This window comes from Rattus rattus, chromosome 2 (assembly GCF_011064425.1).
Source record: "Rattus rattus isolate New Zealand chromosome 2, Rrattus_CSIRO_v1, whole genome shotgun sequence".
In the NCBI taxonomy this organism is placed as follows: Eukaryota; Metazoa; Chordata; class Mammalia; order Rodentia; family Muridae; genus Rattus; species Rattus rattus.
Window position 1 is genome coordinate 94,257,252 of NC_046155.1, and position 19,069 is coordinate 94,276,320.

Sequence of the window (19,069 nt, forward strand, 5' to 3'; positions counted from 1 at the left end):
TATTTCAATTTTCTTGTATCTCTTGAGGCCTGTTTTGTGACAAATAATATGGTCAATCTCTGAGAAGGTACCTTGAGAAGAAGTTATTTTCTTTTGTTTTAAGATAAAATGTTCTGTAAATATCTGTTAAGTCCATTTGGTTCATAACTTCTGTTAGTTTTTCTACATCTCTGTCTAATTTCTGTTTCCATGATGTGTCCATTGATGAGAGTGGGTTGTTGAAATCTCCTACTGTTATTGTGTGAAGGGCAATGTGTGCTTTGAGCTTTAGTAAGGTTCCTTTTATGAATGTAGGTGCCCTTGTATTTGGAGCATAGATATTTAGGATTGATAATTCATTTTGGTGGATTTTTTTTCCTTTGATTAATATAAAGTGTCCTTTCTCATCTCTTTTTGATAAGTTTTGGTTGAAAGTTGATTTTATTCCATATTAGAATAGCTACTCCAACTTGTTTCTTCAAACCATTTGCTTGGAAAGTTGTTTTCCATCATTTTACGCTCAGGTAGTGTCTGTCTTTGTCTCTGAGGTGTATTTCCTGTATGCAGCAAAATGCTGGATCCTCTTTACTTATCCAGTATGTTAGTCTATGTCTTTTTATAGGGGAATTGAATCCATTGATGTTAAGAGATATTAAGGAATAATGATTATTGCTTCCTGTTAGTTTTGTTGTTAGAGTTGGAATTAGGTTTGGGGGTCTCTCTTCTTTTGGTGTTGTTGTAAGGAGATTACTTTCTTGCTTTTTCTATGGTGTAGTTTCTCTGCTTGTGTTGTAGTTTTCCATCTATTATCCTTTGTAGAGCTGGTTTTGTAGAAATATATTGTCTAAATTCGGTTTTGTCGTTGAATATCTTGGTTTGTTTATCTATGCTAATTTAGAGTTTTGCTGGATATAGTAGCCCGGGCTGGCATTCATGCTCTCTTATGGTCTGTATGACATCTGCCCAGGATCTTCTAACTTTCACAGTCTCTGGTGAGAAGTCTGGTGTGATTCTGATAGGTCTGATTTTATATGTTACTTGACCTTTTTCCCTTACTGCTTTTAATATTCTTTCTTTGTTTTATGCATTTGGTGTTTTGACTATAATGTGACATGTGATGGGAGGAATTTCTTTTCTGGTCCAATCTATTTGGAGTTCTGTAGGCTTCTTGTATGTTTATGGGCATCTCTTTCTTTAGGTTAGGGAAGTTTTCTTCTATAATTTTGTTGAAGATATTTACTGGCCCTTTAAGTTGGGAGTCTTCTCTCTCTTCTATACCTATCATTCTTAGGTTTGGTCTTCTCATTGTGTGCTAGATTTCCTGGATGTTTTGTGCAAGTAGCATTTTGCATTTTATATTATCTTTGATGGTTGTGTCGATGTTTTCCTTGGTATCTTCTGCCCCTGAGATTCTCTCTTCTATCTCTTGTATTCTGTTGGTGATGCTTGCATCTATGACTCCTGATCTCTTCCCTAGGTTTTATTTCTCCAGGGTTGTCTCCCTTTGTGCTTTCTTTACTGTTTCTATTTCCATTTTAAAAATCCTAGATGGTTTTGTCCATTTTCTTCACCTGTTTGGTTGTGTTTTCCTGTAATTCTTTAAGGGATTCTTTAAGGGATTTTTGTGTTTCCTCTTTAAGGGCTTCTATTTGTTTACTTGTGTTGTCCTGTATTTCTTTAAGGGAATTATTTATGTCCTTCTTAAAGTCCTCCATCATCATCATAAAATGTGATTTTTAAATCCAAATATTGCTTTTGTGGTGTGTTTGGATATCCAGTATTTGCTTTGGTGGGAGAACTGGGCTCTGATGATGCCAAGTGGTCTTGGTTTCTGTTACTTAGGTTCCTGCTCTTACCTCTTGCCCTCAGATTGTCTCTGGTGTTAGCTTGTCTTGCTGTCTCTGAAAGTGGCTTGGTCCTCCTCCTGTTTGTCAGCATTCTAGGCCAGTTTTCTTTCAGTCATATCTGGGAACAGAGAGCTCTGCTCTCAGGTGTGTATGCATTCCTGGCAACTAGCTTTCAACTCTCAGCACAGGCAGAAACTGGAAGGGTCCTGCCCCTGACTGATCCTAGGTCCCTGTGCCCACAGAGCACAGATGGCACTAAGCAATTTCCTCTTAGGTCAGGAATGTGGGCAGAAAGTAGGTGTCTCCTTTGATTTCTCAAGAGTGTCTGCACTTCTGAGGGTCCAGCTCTCTCCCCTATGGGAATTGGGTGCAGGGAGCTGTGATACTGGTTCAGTTCAGTTCCAGGCACAGCCAGAAACCAGCCAGTTCCTGCAGCTCACTGCTCCTATATTCCTGTATCCAGAGGCACTATGAAGTTTCCTCTTGGGCCAGGAATGGGGGCAGAAGTGGGCAGAGGTGGACAGAGGTGGGCAGAAGTGGCCATCTGTCCTGAGGTCTTGGGATTGTCTGCACTTCTGGGACTTCAACTCTCTCCCCAACAGGATTCGGGTACAGAGAGCTGTGGGACCAGTGCCAGCCACCACAACTTCTTATTTGAAAGTGGTTTCCAATTTATATCAAATCCTTGTGTTAAGTGGATAAAATTCTTTTTGAAAAATCTACCTTTTGGAAGATGGATTTACTTACCAATTAAAACAAAACAAAACATAAAACCTCAAACCATGGAATTGATATTCAAACATTGAAAGGCTGCTTACAGGAATTCATATTCCCAATTTTACATTAAAAACTAGAAAATTTGACAATATTTACCGAACAGCAAGTAACAAAGTACAATATGCAAAATACTTCCACAGAATAAAGAAAGGCACATAGGATAGATAGACACCCTCTGAGTGCTCCCTGGATGCCAGAATTTACCTGTAACAAACTAGGAACAGAGAATGAGGTTCTAGCCCTCAGGTTAACATTACGGTGAGATTTCCACAGGATTTTATAGCACCCACTACTAAAGTGCAAGTCACCATTCAATCATGGTTTTTTTCTGAGATGGGCCAGTGCAGTGTGCACATTCAAATTGAATTTTGAAGGATGTATTGAAATTTTCTCTTCTGCAATGGGATAGTGTAGTGTGTACACACAAACTGCATCTGTATTGGAATCCTCTTAGGTTTCTATGGAACATGAGATGCAAAGAAAATGGGATGTGTGTTGAACACAGTGTTGAGGTAGAAATCTCAGCTCTCATCCAGACAAACCACACCAGGCCAACATGGTTCCATGTGGAGAGGTCTTAATGTAAGGACAAGGCAAGGGAGACAGATGAGAGAGAGAGAAGAATAAAAGTAAAAGAGTAGAGTAGAGGCTGACCAGGAGCACATGGAGAGAAGGGTGAGGGTAATAGGGAAAGAAGAGAAAAGGGGGAAGAGGGAAAGAGCAAGAGAGCTAGAGCAAGAGCAAGAGACTGAGGAGGAGTCAAACAACCCCTTTTATATTTGTCAGGCACACCTGGCTGTTGCCAGGCAACTGTGGGGCAGAGCTTACCTAGCTGTTGCCAGGTAACTGTGGGGATGGAGCTTAGACAGAATGATAACATTCCCTAGTTTTGGTTTAATTAAAAAAGAAAAATTAGAGGTGACAGTGGTATAGGAATAGGGTTGTTGTTATCTCTGACTACTTCCTGAACCTAGAAACGTGAGTGTGGAATGTTTTTCCAGTCTTAAAGTTGGCTGTTTCCTTATTGTCCAGGGTCTGTAGAACCAGCTGAGGATAGGTCAGAAGGAACAGGTCTAATAGAAGCGTCTGTGTCTGTAGAGGAGATTGGAACATCTGGAGGTGGCTTCTCTGGAGCTATCCTGGGTGTAATAAGCACCTGGACTTGACAAGATGCTGGAACACACACATATATTTATTACAGGTAGAGAATAAAAATTAAGTGCACTTGAAAGAAAAGAAGTTTTTTTCCTAGATGTACATTTGAAACTCAGAGGAATGGCACCCTTTGGATAGGTAGTAAGTGGGAACTTTAGGCAGATGTACTTATCTGGGTGGAGTCTATTTGATCCATGAAAGGGAGGTCTGAGCAGGTTTCCTGTAGCTTATAAGTTTACAAAAGAGATAACAACATGAGTTAACAACCTGAACATTCTTTAAGATAAGCTTTTTGTGTAGCAGAAAGAACAAAAATTTGTGATTACAGTTGGATCATATAGTGTTGAGTTTAGCAAGCATTTTACCAATTGTGGAAAGTCAAGCTATGAGATTGAATAATGTACAGAAACTCTTTAATAAAGACAGAGGAGTTAGAGGTCTAGGAACCCAGTAGAGTTCTATCTGAGCAAGTTCATTAACTAGATTGAGGGTTGTAGTGTCATCTGGTGTGTATCTCATAGCTAAGAGAAGTTGAGTTTGAAGACAAAGAGTCACCTATGAGGTGGAGGAAGTATTGAATTATCATATAGGTGTCCTGAGAATAATCCCAACACCCCACATTTCCACCAGGCTAGATGTCTAAGTCGTTGCTCAGATCCTCTAGTAGTTAAATGGCAAGTCTCAGATTCACCCAAAAGCTTCTCTACCCAGGCCTGGGAGTATCTACAGCTGCAAGAGTCTGGAAGGGGGAGGGAAATTGAGAGTCACTTTTGAGGGAATACTTGCCCAAGGGTCAAAGTCTTATTTTGTATTCCAGGTAGGAAGCCCTTTTATCCCGTAAAGGCTGGTCAGGCCCTACTTTGGAAATTGGTTATCCTCCTTGCCAACTGGGATTGGTAGGGGCTCGTTTCCCCAGATTACTCCTAGTTCAGGGAAAAGGAGTATCAATGTGCAAACTCCTGACCAGTTGTCAGGTAAGCATTGATATACCTGAGTGCCATAAAGAATTGACATGTGTTGGACTGCAGCGCATTGTGGCACAGATGAGGTATCAAGGGTTGTGGTTCTATTGTGGTCTAGGAAGTCTAGCATTCCTACAGAATATGTCCTGGATATCTTAAAATGCCCAAAAGACAGATAGAGAAAGCAGTTCCAGATCCTATTTGGAAAGACTGTTTGTTTAGCAACAGAGGGGTTCCAGACCTCCCAAACTGGGGGGATCTACCTGGGAAGCTGGTAAAGACAGCAACTCATCCGTGTTAGTAGGTTGGCTTGCTAGAAGGAGCAGAGGGGCTGCTGGCAAGCTAGTGTTTAGGCAAATGGAAACAGAGGTTCCCAACTTAGATAGAAATTACCTTCCCAATAAGAGGACCAGGCATGTTGGCATACCAAAAAGAAATGGCTGAGTACACCCCTAAAATGGCAGCCAAGCAGTGGGATTTAGTGAGGAAGATAAGGTTGTCCCCCACCCAGACAATAGAGAAATGGGAGAGAGAAGTGGGCCCCCAAAACTTCGTTAGGACTGAATAAGTGGCCCCAGTGTCCAAGACAAAGGAAATAGGTCGCCCACATACCATGATGGTTACCCAGGACTCCCTACTAGTGATGACAGTGGTTAGGTCCAGGGAACTCGGGCCCCTTCAGTCGTCCATAGCCAAGCCTAGGAGATCAGTTGGAGGGTTATCTTGATGTGATGTTCCCTGCCCTGTGCAACATGAGAGCAATCGACAGCCCAATGTCCCTCTTGATGACACCTAGGACATGGCCCCGTTAGTTTGCAGAAGTTAGAGCAAGCCATTGTTCAAAGATCTTGTTGACCACATTTGTAGCAGGAACCTGGTGGTCTCTAAGCCTTAGAAGATCAGGAGTTCGGGGCAGTGGCTGAGGCTGGACAGACAGCCTTTGCCAGCATATGGTACTTTAGTCTGCTGTGTCTCATCCCTTCCATGGTACATGTTGAAGGCCAGCACCAAACTTCTGCCTGTGGAGTTAGAGGCTCCCTCTCTAGCTTTTTAAGTTGGTCTTTTATGCTGGTGTAGTTCAGCATAAAAGAAATAGGTCAGCAGAAGTTGCTTACCTTCTGGATTTTCCTTTTTTCTAAATGACCTCTTGCAGTTTTTCAAAATTCACTGGTTTTAAGGCAGCCAGGAGGCAGGTCAAGATTCTATCTCTGGCTAAAATACCACCTGTGGAATCATTTCTTTGGGGATCTTAGTCAGGTACTACCTCAGATCCAATTGGATATGTTCTATCTGTTGGATGGATCTGGTCTGCATATATTCTTGCCTACTCCCAAACTCACCAGCATTCCTCAGGAGTAAAATATTAGTAAAGACCATATGTACATCATGGAAAGTCAAGCTCTAGGGTAAAGAGAGCGTGCAGAGGTCAAGTGGGCCACCTCTCACCAGCAAATACTTGAAGAGGGCACTCTACTTGGCCAGCAGACGCACACAAGGACATCACGGCAATGGGGAAGTCTGCTGGACTGACCAGCCAGTACCCAGGCCTCAGGTTACTTCAGCAGGATGCCATGGGAACACAGAAAGGGGTAGGAACGAAGGTAAATAAACACTTGAACATAAAGGATCTCTTTCCATTTACCAGACTGCTGGCAGTGAGTATGAAGATCCTGTAAAACTGAGGAATCTAGTATGCCATTATGTAGCCATTTTGAACCAACGTCTACTGAACACTGAATGCAAACATTATTGCAAAGGTGTATCGATTTTGATGTCCTCGGGTGAGGCATTAGTTTTAGAGTTTTGAAATTTTCCAGAAAACATCCCAATGGGGAATGTGGTGGTACATTCAGACATCAAATTACCCATTGGGGGAAGTTACTGAATTATCCGTACCGGCATCCCAGTAGGTAAGTCAATAATAGTACTCTTCTAGGCCAGGTGTCTAAGTCATCACTTAGAATCCTGGAGGCCATACACGGCGGGTCCTGGACCCGCTAGAAAGCGTTCCTACCCAGGCCTGGGAATTTATAATCGGCTGAGAGATCCTGGAGGGGGACGGGAGTACAGAACTGCTTTGGAGGGAAGCTCTGCCCAATGATCAAATTCTTCTCTTGTATGATAGCTAGGAGGTTCCTTTATCCCATAAAGGCTGCCCAGGCCCTATCTGGGAAATCAGGGGTCCTCCAACTGAGGAATTAAGCAACCAATCTGTCAGTGTTTGTGCAGGAATTTTAGCAGCGGTCTGGTAGCAGGAAAAGTGAAATTGTATGGTTGGTGAGAGTCTGTCTAAGTGACCCATGTGGCAAGAGCTGGCACCACGTGGTGAACCACCGAAGGCAGTGGCTCATGTAGACATCTGCATGTGCCAGCTGCAGCCGCAACTCACATGGTGAAAGTCCTGAGTCCCACAGCAGCCAGCAGGCGGTGTTGGTCGGATGGCGCACAGAGGCCTAGAAGACATGGCAGAGGCAGTGGCAGACTGAGACAGGCAGCAGCGATCGAATTCGGGTGATACATGGCAGCAGTGGGAAGGGAAGGGCCATTGTCCATCCTGCTGTCGGCCGCCAGGCCAGGCAGGGTCACAGGAAGTCAAGTCTGCCCGTAGAGGCCACTAATGTTGGAGTAGAAACCTCCAGTCATGTCTGGACAAACCACACCTGGCCAACATGGTTCCATGTGAAGAGGTTTTAATGTAAGGACAAGACAAGGGAGAGAGAGAGAGAGAGAGAGAGAGAGAGAGAGAGAGAGAGAGAGAGAGAGAGAGAGAGAGAGAGAGAAGAGGAGTAGAATAGGAAAGGAGTAGAGGTGGGCAACGAGCACGTGGAGGGAAGGAGGTAGGGGAATGGGGAGAGAAGGGACAAAGGGGAAAGAGGGGAAGGGCAAGGGAGAACAGAGCAAGAGTGAGGAGGGGGCAAGCAGCCCCTTTTATAGTGTCAGGCATACCTGGCTATTGCCAGGTAACTGTGGGCATGGAGCTTAGACAGAATGCTAACACAGGGTACATGACCAGAGTTAGACTGTGCAGGTGGACTGGAGTCTGTTAGTACCAGGCAGGGACTGGATGTGCACAGCTTGCAGTGGGTTTGGCTGAATCACATGACTATGTTTTGTTTAATCTGTTCGTTGTCAGTTCCATACATATGATTGTATGATTTGTGTCTTATTCTCATCCCCACAGTCTCTGAGACTCCTCTCTCCTGTGTCTACCTTTTATCTTTCCTGATAACTCTTTCACATATTCGCACCGTTTTGTTTTCTTTGTGTCCCTTTGGGTTTCACCAGAGCTCTCTCTGTGTCTGTGGAGCTTAAATTATCCACTAGAGTCTGGCAGGTTAATCCATGGATACCCAGTTGAAGACAATGACTACTCTCTCAGAGACTATCAGTAGTCAGTACTTCATCAGTGAAGTTCCCTTCCATAGCCATTACACTCCTCAGAGGGCCTGTGCCCTCTAAGTCCAGGCATCATAAGTGCTTGAGCTCATGATCACATTGGTTTGCTGCCTTTCTTCCTGTCTTTTCGCTCTTCCTGGGCCTTTGGGGAGATGTGGCTATAAATTGCTTGCTTAGATCTGAGTTGTCACTATCAATATCACAGGCAGCCATTGGGTCTCTGAATTCACATGGCCTTGTTTTTAGATAAATATACAGGTAACTTTCAGAAATAAGAGGTAGGGTGCATACTTACTTATAGCTTTCCAACTAACATTATCTTTAGGTAAATGGCCTTCATGCTGGTGTACCTAGAGTGTCTAAATAAGATGTTGTTTTGATAGTCAAATTTGGAATTAGTCTTTAAAGGATACCACGACTTGGCTCAGCAAGGACACACACACCCTGTAAAAACACAGGTCACAATTTTCCTTGAGGTTGACTTCATGCAGCAGAGAGATGATTCACCATGACTGGTTTAGACTCTGAAGGGTCATATAGAATAGGTACAACAGAGGCTTGGAGCCTCTGGGTTGAAGTCTTTAGAATCTGCCACACTGTTTGAAGCTTATCCCCTAGAGCACCATCATGACATCACAAAGCTCTTGAGCCCTCTCACAGAGAAACAACAATGAACACCAGAATGGGGAAGGACCCCTGGGGCCTGTGCTTTCAAAGCAAATGCCCTTGAAATGTATATTTATGTCCTGGTTTTGTTTTGCCGCTACTTTGCTTCTTCGGAAGGGAAAGGCCTAAAGTGCTATGTTACCAAGTACAAAAACCAGAGAAATAAAAGCAATAAGGAAGAAAAGGAGGGTAGGTGAGAACTGGCTGGGGGAGAGAACAAATTAAGGTGAGCAAGAAGTGACATTTATATGACACTTGGAATTTCACACTATTTTCCTTGGTGTTCACATACTTACAACATAGAAGTTTTAGAGTTTGCAGCCCAAGTGACTGAGATCCACACAAGGCTATTAAGTGACATGTCATGGCTATTAAGTGACAGGATTTAAATCCAGGCCATTCCTCATCTACATACTATAAGTCAAGGCCTTTGATTCCCTATTTAATACACCACTATCTATGCTCACCGAGAGCTCCCAGACAGCTGAGAGACTGGAGTTGAAAACAGCCTAATATTACACACTAAGCATGAATCCTTGCCATGCCTGGCAAATAGTAGTACTCAACAAAAATAGCTGAACATGACAACAGATGAAGAATGCAAAAAAATATGAGATTTTTCTAGAATACCTATGTAGCATGCCTTCTACAATCCTCTTCATTCTCTAACTCTAGCAGAACATCTCAGTACCTTTCACCCTTTGTCTCAAGGTGTGATTCAGATTATGATCCCTCTCTGTACACATGGAGATGGTGAGCACTAGAAGGGCCACCACGCCTGTCTCCCTCTGTCTCCCATGCCCTCCCCCCCCCCCCCCCCCCCCCCCGAGCTGAGGAGCCTTGCACTTGCTAGGCAAGCGCTCTACCACTGAGCTAAATCCCCAATCCCATGCCCTGCTTTTTTTAAGTAGTTCACCCATACTAGCAATATCACTATAACTCAATTGTAATAACCCTACAACCTTATCAGGTTGAATCCTGAATGACACTTGCAAATTGTCCCTTGACTAGCTGACTATTTAGCTTCACTTCTCTGCTGGAGTCATACACTAAGACCCTAAAGAGTGCCTAGGAATTGCTGTGGATGGCTTGTTTCCGTGCAGGAATGAGCAATGCAGCCAGGAACCCCAGCTCTGTGTCCTCTGACTGCTCACCCTTGAACAAGTTACTTAGAATTTTTTATCTCGGCTTTATCATCTATAAAATGCAAATGTGATAGTTCCTACAGTCTCGCTGTTGGATTGTGGAGAGGCACAGATGAGGCAACACACACAAAGCTCTTTGCTTCACTGCCTGGAATATAGCAAGACTTGAGTAAATGTGGGCTTAATGGCTACTTTTATCAGGTGTCTTACTCTCACAGCCAATGCTGGAAGGCTGTTAGCTCAGGGAGTGCTTCCTGTTTTTTGCTAGAAACAGCATTACTTTCCTCCCTTTCTTTATTTCCTTTTTTTTCTTTTGCTCCCATCCCCTGCCATTCTTTCCTCTGTAAATTCTATAGGCTATGATAGCCAAAAATTAGATTTAAATATTTTTATATCTACCAGCCGAAGCTGATACTCTCATGTTTATGATACAGAAGCTGTGTTACTGCCTTCGAGATGTCCTGACAATTAAATAAAGAATAATCTTTCTTGATTCTAAACTTAAACTTGCCCTTCTTTGAAAGTATGAATGTAAGAAATGTACTCACCTCCTGCCCCCTCTCTCCCTCTCTGCCTATGTCTTCTTCAGTTTCTTTGACTCCTGTCCTTTAAGCAATATTCTCTAGGCCTTCCTCATTTCCAGATTTGCATCTCACCAAACAATTGGTACTATTACATACCAGGAATTAATGATAAGGCAGTGTTCGTAGCTCTGAGAAATATGCAAGTACTTTTGCTGGGGGCTGGAGTGTCAATTTATTTCCTACTCTATTTTGTCTTTACATTAATATAATTTTGTGGGAAACAGCAACCTTTATAATTCAGATGCAGAAAAGTAGTTTAGATCATTGGATTCATAGTCAGCAGGGCATGGGTTTAAATTTGCATCCTCAAAAAAGTAATATAATATTTCTATGGAAAACAGCAGTCTAATTCTTAGATTCTTTGTCTATCTACTCTCTTACCTCAGGAACCAAATGAGCTAGCATGTGGAAAAATTACAAAAGTTCTCCAAAGGACTTAGATACAGAGTTACTATCACAGATGTATAAATATAAATTTGAAAGAAAAATTGCATTAAAGGGCTACAATAGACATATATAGCAAATGCTATTCTCAAGAATAATTTCAAAGACAAAGAATAGAGCTTCCCTTGAATGATAGGAGTTGGGCAAGAATATCTTCTATGGAGAAAACTTGGCAATTAAGGTAGGAGGATGCACTCCTAGGAGCCTCCCACACAAAAGAATACTGAAGAACAATTCAATTATCACCTTAATTGAGGGGCATCTCAGGTATCCAGTCATACACCTGGGAAAAGCCCAAAACATTGTGCCTCATTCATTGGCTCTTTATTGAATTCTTAGGGTGACAGAAGAAAGACACTAGAGACCCTATCTTTCATTTTCGCAAAGGACAGAAGGCCCCTTCTGGAATTAACTCAGAGCCCTGATGTCAAGAGCACAACTAGAGACACAGAGACTCTAGAAGTTCAAGATAGAACCAGATGGTGAACAAAGTGGCAGTTTGAGATATTAGTTGGAGTTTGTTATTTTTGAGGCAGAGTCATATAGCCTGGGTTCATCTCTAACTTCCAATGTAGCCAAGGCCAGTTGTGAGCTCCTGAGTCTCATTCTTCCACCTCCCCAGAACACTGAGACATGAGTAGACATGTGCCACCATGCCTCGATAGATCAGTACTGTTTAAAGCAGTTTTATTGAAATATAATCAAATACAACAAACTACATGTTTTAAATTTACAATCTGATCTACTTTAACATTTAAAATGTACTCAGGAAGCCATAGCCACAGTGAAAATAACACATATACTCATTACTCCCTGAATCCTTATGCCTCCATTCAGTGACTTCCATGTGCCTCTGCTTGCCCTGCCTGTGCTGTAAGGAATCATGGATGTGTAGTCCCCATGGATTAATAAATGAAAACCCTCCATTTGTTCTTTTATGTCATTCACTCCATTTAGTTATTTTGAAATTTCTCTATATTGATGTGTGTGTGTGTGTGTGTGTGTGTGTGTGTGTGTGTGTGAGAGAGAGAGAGAGAGAGAGAGAGAGAGAGAGAGAGAGAGAGAAATAGTAGAAAGGGGATTACTGAAGGCAGAGAAGTACAGCAGGGAGTAAGACTGGGACATGGGGTAGCAGAAAGATAGATAGGAATAATGCACAAACAAAATCTGTGCCAAATACCTAAGTAAATCTGCTACATCATATCCTAATTTAAAAATTAAAAATTAAAACCAAAACCAGGATGTTTTAACTTTAATTTTTTTCTTACCTGTGAGTAGTAGTTCATTATATTGATATACCACAATATTTTTTTCATTTTTATTGTTATTTTACTTATTGACATTTCAAATGTTATCCCTCTTCCCAGTTTCCCCTCCACAAATCCCCTATCCCTGGTCCCTCCCCCTCCCTCTGTGAGAATGTTCCTCCACTTGTCCACCCACTCCTGCCTCAGTGCCCTAGCATTCCCCTACCCTGGATCATAAAGCCTCCAGAGGACCAAGGGGCAACCCTCCTAAATGATGCCTGATAAGGCAATCCTCTGCTACATATTCAGCGGAAGCTATGGGTTCCCCCATGTGTACTCTTTGGTTGGTGGTTTAGTCCCTGGGAGCTTTGGGAAAATCTGGTTGGTTGATATTGTTGTTCTTCCTATGGGGTTGCAACCCCTTCAACTCCTTCAATCCTTGCCCTAGCTTCTCCACTGGAGTCCCCACGCTCAGTCTGATGTTTGCTGCATGCATCCACATTTGTATAGCCTCTCAGGATACAGCTATACCAGGCTCCTGTCAGCAAGCACTTCTTGGCATCAGCAATAGTGTCTGGGTTTGGTGTCTGCAGATGGGATGGATCCCTAGGTAGGGCAGTCTCTGGATGGCCTTTCTTCCAGTCTCTGCTCCACTCTTTGCACTTCCTTTTGACAAGAGGAATTCTGGATTGATATTTTTGAGGTGAATGGGTGGCCCCATCCCTCAAAAGGGGCGCTGTGTGTATCCATTGGATATGGTCTCTACAGGTTCTATCTTCCCTTTGTTGGATATTTTGACTAATGTCCTTCCTGTTAGATACTGGGAACCTCTTAGGTCCCTGGCATCTGGGACTTTCTAGTAGCTACCCCAGTTCCCCCTCCCCAACTGCTATACCTCCTTTCAAAATCCTGATCTGCTGTACTTCTCCCCCATCTCCTCCCATATATGAACCGGCCTCCTTTTTCTCTCCTCCTCCTCTCTCCCTTTCTCCCTCCCTCCCTCCCTCTACTTCCCGAGATTATTGACTTCCCCTTCTGAGTAGGACTGTAGCATCCACACTTTGGTGTGGTCTTTCTTTCTTGGCTTTCATATGTTCTGTGACTTGTATCATAGGTATTCAGAGTGGGGTTTTTTTGTTGTTTTGTTTTTGTTTTTTGTTTTTTTTTGGCTAATATCCACTTACCAGTGAGTACACATCATGTGTGGGGTTTTTTGTGACTGGGCTACCTCACTTAGGATGATATTTTCAAGTTCTATCCATTTGCCTGTGAATTTCATGAAGTCTTGGGTGTGGTTTTTTTTTAAATAGTTGAGTAGTACTCCATTGTGTAAAGGTACTACATTTTCTGTATCCCTTCCTCTGCTGAAGGACATCTAGGTTGTTTTCGGCTTCCAAATATTATAAATAAGGCTGAAGCATAGTGGAGCCTGTGTCCTTGTAATACGTTGGAGCATCTTTTGAGTACATTCCCAGGAATTATATAGTTGGGTCCTCAGGTAAAACTATTTCCAATTTTCTGAGGAGCCACCAGATTGATGTCCAGAGTGATTGTACCAGCCTGCAGTCTCGCCAACAATGGAGGAGTGTTCCTCTTTCTCCGCATCCTCACCAGCATTTGCTGTCACCTCAGTTTTTGATCTTAGCCATTCTCACTGGTGTGAGGAGGAATCTCAGGGTTGTTTTGATTTGCATTTTCCTGACAACAAAGGGTGTTGAACATTTTCTCTACCTATTTGTCATCCATATATTTCACGTGGCAAATATTATGTTCAGATCATTCAGTTCATATATTTGACTGACTTATTCTTTCCTGAGTTTTAAGGGTTTTAAAAATATTCACTCTGGTTATACCATTTGCCAAATATGCACTGACACATATTTGTCCAGTTTTGCTTTTTCCTTTTGTTATTTTAGGAATTCATCGAAGAGCAGATTTTAGGTGCCAATGAGGTTAGAATTCACATTTCTCTGTTTGTAAATGGTAGTTTTGTCCACCAAAGAGCTCTCTCTGCCTGATCAGAACCATTCACTCGTACATGTTTCTCTGTGGAGTTGTTGGATATCTCAAATTTACATCTGGAACCCATGTTGAGTTATTTTGATCCGATGTCAGAAATGAGACTAATCCAGCACTGCTTCTTGAAGAGCATCTCTGCTTTATACTGTTCCACTTGTACCTTCATGTGAAATCAGTTTGCAGATGTGCACAAAATGAATCCTAACTCTTTTGTTCCACTATGTTCATGCTAACACTAAGCAATGTCAAGATGTACTTGCTCTTCTGTCACCCATAACTTAGTAATTAGTCCTAAAAGTACTGCATATTATCTTCTATTACCTTTCAGTGGTATTCTGGTTACTACAGGTATCACATTCCAATATGAAATTAAAATGATTGCATCAATTTCTACAAAAATTTACTGCTGGTATTTATATCTATTTGTGATATGTACATCAATTAGATAATATTTACATAGTAGCAATTGATTCACCTATCTATAAACATGGTATACCTTTCTATTTATTTAACTGTACCCTTTTATTCTTTATAGTTTTGGTAAATTTCTCCCCATTTATCCTTAAGTCTAATACTTTGGACCACAAGTTATACATTTAAATTTGTGACTCACATTGTTAATTGGTAATATATAAATATAACTGGTTTCTATAAATACATATAATTTATAAATTGTATTATGTTGCTAATATTTAAATACAACTGATAGTATATCCTTCAACTTTTACTAAATTCATTTAGTCAAATATATTTTTGCAGACCTCAATAAATATGATAGATATATAAGCATGCCTTCTTCAACTATAACAATAATAGTTTTATGTCTCTTACCTTATTACACAAGTTTGAGTGTTTAATGGTAAATGGAGATGTTAAGAGCAGATATTTTTCTTTTGCTTGTGGTCATGGGAGAAAGTATTTAGTCTTCATTAAATAAGATGGTAATTACAACATTATTTTAAGCATTTGTTTTCCTCAGGCCTGCCTATCCCAGTGTAGTAATCTCTTAATGATTCCAACTAGCCCAGCAGACCCTCACTGGTCTCCCTGGCCTCTGTTTGTCACATCCCCATCTATCATCTCTCAAAGTCAACATTCTCAGAAAAGAGAAGGGAAGATTTCATGTGAACAACAATCTCTGGAGTAGACTGTGAAAGAATACCCCATGAGTCTGGTTTTCTAAGGAAAAGAAATGGAAGAAAATATTACGTTGTCACTGGGCTCTTAGGCATGATTGCCAGTGCTACATCCACAAAACTCCATGCTATAGAAGTAGACACTATTAGCTCTTTTCTCCTCTTCAGATTTTGATCACATTGTCAGTATCTGCCCTAGGTTCTTCCTCCCCAGACCACTCTGTGCAACACACCCATCCATTCACCCACCTCTGGGCCCTAGCATTTACTGTATCACCTGTCCCCCTCCATTCTTCTGCCACATTTCTCATTCTATTTGCCCCCATTTATAGCACTTGGTCAGTGCCAGAAGACCCTCACTGGCCTTCTGCTTGCCTCATTCTCATTGCCATCTCTTAGCAAATAAAAATTTGCCTTGCATTTCATTGCTTAGAAGTCTTTGATCAACTTATCATTAGAATAAAGGGCCTTCCTGGTAGTTCTCAAGGGGTTTCCTGGGGTAAGTGCAGCCTCGGTGGAGTTCTACAAATACTGGCATTATTTATTTATTTATTTATTTATTTTGGTTCAAAAGTCTTTCCTGACAAGAGACACTATTGGTAGCTTACAGCCAACCTCTAAGGATCGAGACCACTCATGTGGCGGGTCACATGCCAAATGTCATACATATCAGATATTTACATTACAACCCATAACAGTAGCAAAATTACAGTTATAAAGAAGCAAAGAAATAATTTTATGAATTGATGTCACCACAACAAGAGGAACTGTATTAAAGGGTCACAGCATTAGGAAAGGTTGAGGATCACTGCTCTGGAACTGATTGGTTCAACCTAGTCCTTGCAGATCTCATATATATGTATCAGGGCTTTTAATAATTTTAATAATAAATACATACATACATACATACATACATACATGTGATGTCGGAGAAACTGGCTCAGCAGGTAAAAGCACTTACGGCTTATGCAGAAGACATTTGGTTCTAGTTTCCAGCACCCACACGGTGGATCAGAACTCTCCTGACCTCCATAGGTTTTTTTTTCATCTTTATTAAATTGGGTATTTCTTATTTACATTTCAAATGTTATTCCCTTTCCCGGTTTCCATGCCAACATCCCCTAACCCTTCCCCCTCCCATTCAATACCTCCATAGGCTTTTACACATAGGTACTTCACATAACTTATAGAAGAATACAGGCATATTCAGAAGTAAGTAAATAAACAAATAAAAACAAACAAACAAATAAATAGTGAATGAATCAGAATATGAGATTTACTATATAAAGCACTTGACACATCCCAGAGTATAGTAAGAATGCGACCCATTTATTTTCACAGTTCTGTTTATTTCTTCACTGTTCACCCTAGATAGGCTCTAGTAAGGCAGCAGGAGAATTCAATAGGGCAAACTCCTAGGAGACCGGGACAAGGCTGGCCCACTGTAGAGAGCTTCTTGTTTCTTCTTGCCCTTCCTGTATGGACTAATCTCCACATGGTGGTCTCTGCTCTACTGATCAAAAACCAGCTCTCCTGTCTGGTCACACCCACCTCTCTGTGGAGCTCTGAGCAGAGACTGGGGGTCAGAGGAGACAGTTTGCTATTGTGAATCATCTCATCGGGCTGGTGCTTTGCTTTGTCTTTCTCATCCCATCTTCCTCCATGTTCCCTCTTTTCTGCATGGTTGCAACTTTTAAAGACTTAATTAGAGCAATAAAAAAAACACCAATTCTACCCCCCCTCCTTTAATAACAAGTAAAAGTTAAGAGGCAGCTGTGGGTGAATGCTATTTGAAAGCTGCTACCAGTCTGAAGTTTCATTTTTCACTGCTTCCAGGCACATTTGAAAATTAGTGCTGACATGTGCAAATGAGTTTTTGAGAGAAGAAAAAAAAACATGCATAGTACAAGGTGCTCTGAAGATTAGTGGGGAACAAAGACAAATTTCGGTGGGAGTTTCCACTCATGTCAGGGTTGAAGGAAGTTTGGGTCCTCCTGTTGATTTTTCTAAATTGAAAGGCTTTAGGGCTTCATTTCATAAGGCAGCCCTAGTGACCTTGAGCCTTCCTATTCTCTTCTGTTACCTTTCCGTCTAGAGCCAGTCCTAAAGCCTTTCACAGGATGGGAAACTTCTTGTCCTGTACTCTTTATCTAAGTGTGAGGACAAAAATGAAATGTTTGTCCACTCATGTGTCCTAAAGAAACTTTGTGGTATTTTTCATTGAAATTAATAATAAAATAATAAACATTTTAAATCCTTCAAAACATCCTTTACAATGCCTGGATTAAGAAATATCAGCAGAGAACCTGAATCATGCATGCACATGTAATATATATATATATATATATATATATATATATATATATATATATATCATATACATGTGTGTGTGTGTGTGTGTGTGTGTGTATGTGCTGAGAAAAAGAAGTCCAGCCAAGAACAAGGTGACAAAGATGAAGAGGCAATGGAAACCACAACGCAAGTGAGACGCATAAATGACAGGAGCAAGGGAGCAAGCTAGGATATGATGTCATGAAAAAGGAAGAGTCAAAGGTATTTCTTCAAGCTCACCAAGCTGCCTGGGAAGAATATCTTAGGGAAGTATGCAGACCACGCATCTGATAGCTCTTGGGACTTCTTCAAAATCCAGCCCAGCCCTCCAGCCTCTTTGCCCTGGTCTACAACAGGGAAACCACTACCTGTCACCTCTTTCCATGACGACCTCCTCTCTTCTGCTCCATTAAGCATTGATCCAGTGCTGAAGTTAAGAGCAAAATTTTCAATGTAGAGACTATATATTCTATCACCTACAATCAAGAAAAATGACCTAGATGAGTCTGTTTCTATTTCTTGAGTCATTCATTCATTCATTCATTCACTCATTTCATAGCCATCTTTACTTCCTTCTCTGTGTCTTCCAATCGTTTGCTTTCTTCACTTCAGAACTGTTCAGAGATTTGTTAGGAGTCACATTAGTTGTAGCATCTGTTTCTACAGTTGTTTTCTCATTGCTGTGACAAAATTCATGAAGAAGACAGCTTAAAGAAGGGACGACTTATGTCCCTTCTTTAAGCTGTCTTCTTCACGACTTATGTTAACTCATCCTTCTGAAGCTTCCACCCATGACTGCATAGCTCCCTGTGCTTGGGTGGACAATCATGGACATGGGGCATGGGACAAAATAATTGTTTTCATTTCCAGAGGGAAGGAGACGCTGAGGGAGGGGGAGAAAGAGGATGAATGAGAATATAGGAAGGGAGCTAGGGAAAGATACTGTACTCCATGAATTACCTACTTCCTTCAAGCAGAACACCTTCAAAGTATGAATCTATCAAGGGATCAATCTGCTGGTGAGATCACAGCCCTCAGGATCCAATCACTTCCCCAAAGCCCATCACCTGCAGCCAACGCCCCAGGAAATGAGCCTCTGGAGGGCATTCATTTCAAGACACAACAGGCAGGAATGGGCTTTTAAAATCCAATTAGTTTTTGTTTATTTTGTCTGTTCTGTTTATGGTTCTTGAGTATATAGGTTGGAAATTGTGTGGGGACAAATTTCAAGAATCATCTGTTGTGCAGATAGAATGACCTGTGTATAGCCAAATAGCCAAGGAGAACATAGGATGACTCGTGTGCTAGCTGCTACCCAGGACTGCCTTTTAGCTATGCGTTCCTTTTATTAGCAGATAATAAACGCAACCCAAAATGCCTT